This window comes from Miscanthus floridulus, chromosome 9 (genome assembly GCF_019320115.1).
Source record: "Miscanthus floridulus cultivar M001 chromosome 9, ASM1932011v1, whole genome shotgun sequence".
Classification (NCBI taxonomy): domain Eukaryota; kingdom Viridiplantae; phylum Streptophyta; class Magnoliopsida; order Poales; family Poaceae; genus Miscanthus; species Miscanthus floridulus.
In genome coordinates, this window is record NC_089588.1 from 36,523,652 (window position 1) to 36,530,089 (window position 6,438).

Below are 6,438 nucleotides of genomic sequence, written 5' to 3' on the forward strand. Positions count from 1 at the left end.
CCCATACCGATGGAACCCGGCGGGCCACTGCACGCACCACTCCTGTCCCCGCACCCTGCCGCCGTGCCGTTGTCCCGGTCGCTCATGGTGGGCATCCTCTCCGACCTCACCGAGATCGGCACCTCCTTCCGGTTACCGTGTGTGGCCAGGCAGCTAGGAGAGGAAGCCATTGCTACCGGGCCTAAGCTAGGCGTAGGCGCAAGTGGCCGCTGCCAAGTCATGCCACCATCCTCGGCCGCTCTGCTCTGCTTTGCTGAGAAGAAGAAGGGTCAAAACGCATGTTCCAAGCATATATTTCAGTTGTTTTAGATGTTTTATGGATGTGGCAAGTGTTTTATATGAATGTTACAAAAGTGGATTGTGATGTTGCATATATTGCAAGCTTTTGTTCACAATGTTTCATCTATTTTTTCAGAGGCATGTTGCAAGTGTGTTTATTTGGATGTTGCATATGTTTCATATATATGTTGCAAGTGTTTTATTTTAGATGTTGCGTATGTTTGCAATGGTTTCAAGTGTTTTTTCATGTGTTTTTGCAAGTATTTCATATACATATTTTATGTATTTCATTTGTCTTCAGACGTATGTTGTAAGTGTTGCATCTGAATATTTTAAAAAGTAGATTTGGTGTTGCACATGTTGCAATGCTCGTGAGAAGCGGAGGGGGCACAAGTGGTCCAAGCGTCGGTGCGCAAAACGCAGGCGCGGGCGGGGGCATTGAGTGCAGGCACGCGCGGGAAAACGGAGTACAGCGTGGACGTCTATACATCCGGGCACTAGCACTACCCTAAGTTAATTACTCTATCCGTCCCAAAATAAACTGGTATTCTAGGTTTTGGAGGGTAAACTAAGGGTCTGTTTGGATTCTCCCCTCTATAGCTCTAAACTTTAGAGCTAAAGCTCCAAACAGACAGTCTAAAGTTAGCTATAAACTTTAGCCCACCTCGTATTAGGGCTTTAGACCTTAAAAGTGAGCTAAAGTGCTCTAAAATTTTTAGAGCTCTAAGCTTTAGACGTGGGATCCAAACAGGGCCGGCTTCTAGTAAAATGACACCATTGCCCCTATACTAACATTCCTCTTGTCCATGCAAACCAAGTTTTATTTTATTTTGTTAGTCCCAGTCCTAGGCTAGTCCAGATGATTCTAAGCAAGCTGATTTTTTATCTCCCTCTGCCCACACGCTGGTGAATCTGTGCTCGGTAGTCCTAGCGCTGTTGTAGGCTGATAACTCCTATATGAATCTCTTTTACTCTGGGACAGCGGGAATATAACATAAAGCTTAATTAAATATATACACTCCCTGTGTCACATAAAAACTGCAATTTGTATGACTGAACATGGATACCAAGGAACAATGCTAAATTACAATAATATCACTGTACATTTCAGGCCTAATCAACACAGATATAGTTTGCTGAAGAAGAAACTTGTGCGGGAGTGTTCTGGAAGACGAGAATGAGTGGACGAGAGGCCTGTGTCCGATTTTTTATCCACGTGTGACAATTTTTTTTTTGTACAAAAGACGAACCCAAACGAGTGGAAGATTGGTTTTGCTCAGGATGGATCCCACTAACTGACATGGTAGCATGTGTGTATTTTTTTTGACAAAATTTCGTCCTGCAGCAAACGAACAGTGTTTTCCACTTACAATATTTGAGCATAAACAGCAACATAAGTCAAATTTCAGTGAAACGAACAGAGCCTTGAATGTTGGGATTGCAGTTTGTTTGGGACGGAGAGAGTAACTAATATACTATGTTCAATGAGTATCATTAAATTAATTAATCATGAAAAGATAAACCCATATAAAGGAAATGGTCAATATTGTTTTCTATAAACTTAGCCTGCGGGGGTTATGACCACCCCCACGGTATTGTGATTAAGAAGAAGGCATTCTCACACAGACCGAGAAAATCCCCGAACCTCCGCCCCATTCATACACAGAGAGCCACCATCCATGAAAAGGGCCGTCTCTTAACCTATGCTTTGGTCTGGGGCGAGCGAGGGGATTTTTTTTACCCTCAGCCTGAAATTCGCTTCCATAGGAGTTCGAGCTCAGGACCTGAGGGGTGCCTCTGGAACTACTAACCAATTGGACTAGCATCCTTTGGCTTGTTTTCTATAAACATAGCTATTTGGGTCCTATATCCCTTGTAGGGTCCTCGTTTTCATGTGTCCTAAACCTCACCCATGGTAGTTGTTTTACAGCATGCTCCAAAACTAGGTGTCAATGTGTATATGATTTGCAGAGATTCCAAGGATTGTCTGCTACTTCATTTGAGTGAAGTCCTAAAATATCGACACTGCATGCAGAGGGTGTCATGGGCGTTGTTTGATGGGAGAGAATGGCCATGGTCTCATGTCGTCTTTCTAGAGGGGTGCAACTAGTGATACCGAGGATCTTAATGCATTGAAACATGTAGATACTTGTGGACAAAAGGTTTTATTCATCGCCCTAGAGGAAACCAATCGCATGTGAATGATGCTATAAAAGAAGCTACAATCGATGCATGTTGCTTGCAACAGGACACCAATGTTTTGGGTGGGGGAGTTTTCCAGCTTCTGATCCAACGGTGGACACTGAGCTTGCTCAGATGGATATGGCGACGTTAATCAATCCATGTTTCTTGCAACTTGGCGTCAATGTTTTGGTGGATTCGATTGTGCCATATCTCCTCTCTGGCGGAGATACATGTGTACAAACCCCAGTGTCGAATCATTATCGAAGGTGGAAAAGAAATCTCAATCAGCAACTCGTAAACTTCTTCAATGGAAAGGATCATAGCAATCCACCTCATTGGGAAATCAAGCCTTTTACGCAAAGCTTCATCAACAATACTTCAAGAAATAATGCAAGAATTTTCAAGGTGGACAGGAAACTAAGGCCCTGTTTGGTTCTAGCTCCTAAAATTAGACAGCTAAACCACCTCTTAAAATTTAGTCATGCAGTGTTTGGTTTGGTAGACTAATTGTGACTAAACTTGACATGTGCATGTTTACACTACTACAGAATGGACTTGTTATCCCGGGCGGTAACAGCCTTTAGTCCCGGTTACCGCGCCGGGACAACGATCCCGGGACTAAAGGTGGAACCTTCAGTCCCGGGTCATCGAGCCGGGACTAAAGAGGGACCTTTAGTCCCGGTTGGTAACACCAACCGGGACTAAAGGCCCTCCAGCCGAGCAACCTAGCGTACCCTTTAGTCCCGATTGGTAACACCAATCGGGACTAACGGTTCACCCTTTAGTCCCGGTTGGTAACTCCAACCGGGACTAAAGGTTCCTTTTCTTTTTCATTTTTTTTTGTTTAATTTGTTTTCAGTTCAGTTACACGTATTTGTTTAATATATAATATGTTTTTATGTACGTATTCTACGCTGCTAATATAAATACACGCATGCGTATAATTACATCTAATTCTTATCTTGAGCATTATTATATTCGAATAAAGTATGAAACTATATATATTATAGATATATATATGTATATATACAACACTTTCATAATCTTGTTCTCGAAAATAACGATATCAATAAACATTTAATTTACATCATTTATTCCTTATGATCAAAGTAGAACTCGCCGTTGGGATTTAGCACTTTTTCTAGAAGATATCCTGCTATTGACTCTTGAACTGCTTTCAGATGGTCTTTTTGCATTACCCTTCGTTTCAACCATTCAGTCTTGCATTTGAAATAAAAGGAAAAGTATTAATACACATATATGTATATATATTCATTTAAAAATAAATAAAAATTGATATATACGTACTCTGAGGACATCTTCAGGAGTTCTTCTTATGTGCGCAGTGATAAATTCACAAACGTAGTATCCACACAAGTTATTACCTGGTTCCTGCCGCAAATACCACTGTACGAGAAGAAGATTATTCTTATCATCTCACACGTAAATTGAAGTACGATATAGTAATTAAACACGTGGAGAAGTGTATATAGTACAACTTACTGGTATTTCAACTACATTAAGTGGTGCCTTGTAATCCTTGCGATGTTGCCGAATAAACTCTTTCCAAACCCTGTGCGACCAATAATGTACGATCGTTAATAAATTATGGCAAAGTCTATTCAATAATAGTTGTGCGCGAGAGATCGAAATTACCCCTGGATAATGTCTATCATATCTTGGTATAGTGCCCGTTCTTTTCTCAACGAGTCAAAGATTAGTAACCGACTTGAGTTTAACTCAATGACAATGAGTATCCAGTGAAAACTGCATTGGTTTATACACACACATACATGCATATAAGTTGTATTAATATTACATAAAATATGTAGACTACATTATTATTAACATTTACTCAAAGTTGTATGGGAAAAGTATTGTTGTCTTGTCGTGCTGCTTCACGAAGAACATCATGATATTCTCCTGTGCTTCAGATACCCATCGCTCCTTGACAATAATACCGGTTTTGAATACGATATAAGGATCAATGAAGCCAACACTGGTGTCTTGTATTCTTTGGAGCTCTGACATCTGGAATCTGTATATAAATATAAGTTACATGTGAGGATAATTATATACATGTACGCATGGAAGTGAGTTTATTAAATAAAAGTAAGAATCACTTACAAACAAAAGGAGCTAATGATTGATTTGTCCAGAGCGTCCATGTGGTATAGTTGATGCAATTCTTCGAAACTAATATGTAAGATGTCATCGCCACGGAAGTAATGATGGTCTCTAAATCTGACAAAGATCCACTGCTCACCCCTGCCACACGCCTGCATGTACCACTTGTTGAGCAAGTACATTTGCGTACCCAATTCATTCAGAGCCGCAGGGTTGTACAGACTTTTGCCATATTTATAAGTCTTCCAGGTATCAACTTCCAGGTTCTGGATTGGAGCTTTGCCCGTCAATTGATTCAAGGTTAAACCAGTATCTTGAAAAAAAGCATTAAGGGCTTGAACCGACACTTCTCCAGAGTTGTCTGGTCGATAGACTTCTATGTTGGAACCATATTGATTAGCAACAACAAGATTTTGCATTGGTTGCTTCTGTTGTCCTAGCTGTGGGACATCCTTCCCTGATGCTCTTTTCCTTTTCTTATCTGCATCATGTGACTTCACGAGGGAGCGGTCATAGTCTGATAGTGGCGAAGGCTTACGAAGTTCAATCATCTTTTTCTTGTGAGCATCGACCTTCTGCCTCAGCACCTCTCGTGGTAGGTAAAAGTACGGCTTCTCCTTAAGCTTCACTTGACTCTTCTTTTTGGTATCTATAAAAAAATCTTTCACTTTTTTGTCTTCTTCAGCTGCTATTTGCTCATCAGTCTTTTCAAAAAGTATTTCTTGAGAAATAACTCTTTTTCTCGGGGTCTTCTTTGCCGCCGGGACCTTAGACGTCTTTGTAGTGCGTCGCTGTGGAGGGGGTGGGGGCGGTGTTGGAGACCGGCGTGGAGGCGATGTGGCCGGTGTTGGTGGAGACCGGCGTGGAGGCGTTGGAGATCGTTGTGGAGGCGGTGGGGCTGGTGTAGGAGTTGGAGATCATTGTGGAGGCGATGGGGCCGGTGTAGGAGTTGGCGATCGCCGTGGGGATGAAGTCGTCTCGCCCCCCGCGACGTTGTGATGAGATGGGGAATGAATGATTAGGCTAGGCTGGGGGGAGACCCTGCTACAAAAATAAGTTGTGTGTCAATTATTTTTTAAGCCAATAGAAAATTAATGGAAAATAATATTTCATTCACTTTTATTCATACCTAGGGTGAGGTAGGGGAAGCGGTGGCGCCCCAGGAATGATGATGAAGCGTTTGCGCCATTGAATAAATGTCTTTTTTGCTTCTCCTAGTGTCTTCTCCCCATCACCGTCTTCAATGTCAAGAGGAACATTGCTGTAACCTTTGAGCATTCTATCGACCGAGACGCTAGCATATCTAGGTTGAATAACTGACCCATGGATTCTTGGTGTCTTCGTTCGGTCTATTGGAGATACAACCCCGACAGCCACCATGATTGATGCATTATTACCATCTGGAATGTGCAGCTCACATGTTGTTAGAGGCTCGGTAATGTCATCAACAGGGAAGTGCAACCCAGCGTCGTCTTGAATAACTGGCAGCTCCGTAGAAGCACAACTGCTTTTCATCTGACCAACGGGGCTAATGGTGACTCCCGGCGTTGATTGCGATTGTATTTGACTCATTGCTAGCTGCACTTGCCTCTTGATCTCCTCCTGCATTCTTGCCTCAAGAGATTTTTCTCGTTCACGTGATTCAAGCAATGCTTGTCGTGACTCATCAACAAATTGCTCCAATGCACGGATTTGTTCTGCCTCCTCATCCTTCTTTCTTTGGCGGCTTCTGTAGGTATCCTTATCTGCTGGGAATGCGTGTAGCTACAGAACCGCCCCATAGCCTCTTGTTCGATCACCGTGTTCGGGATTCTCTAGGGCATATGTCAATTCATCATTCTCTCTGTT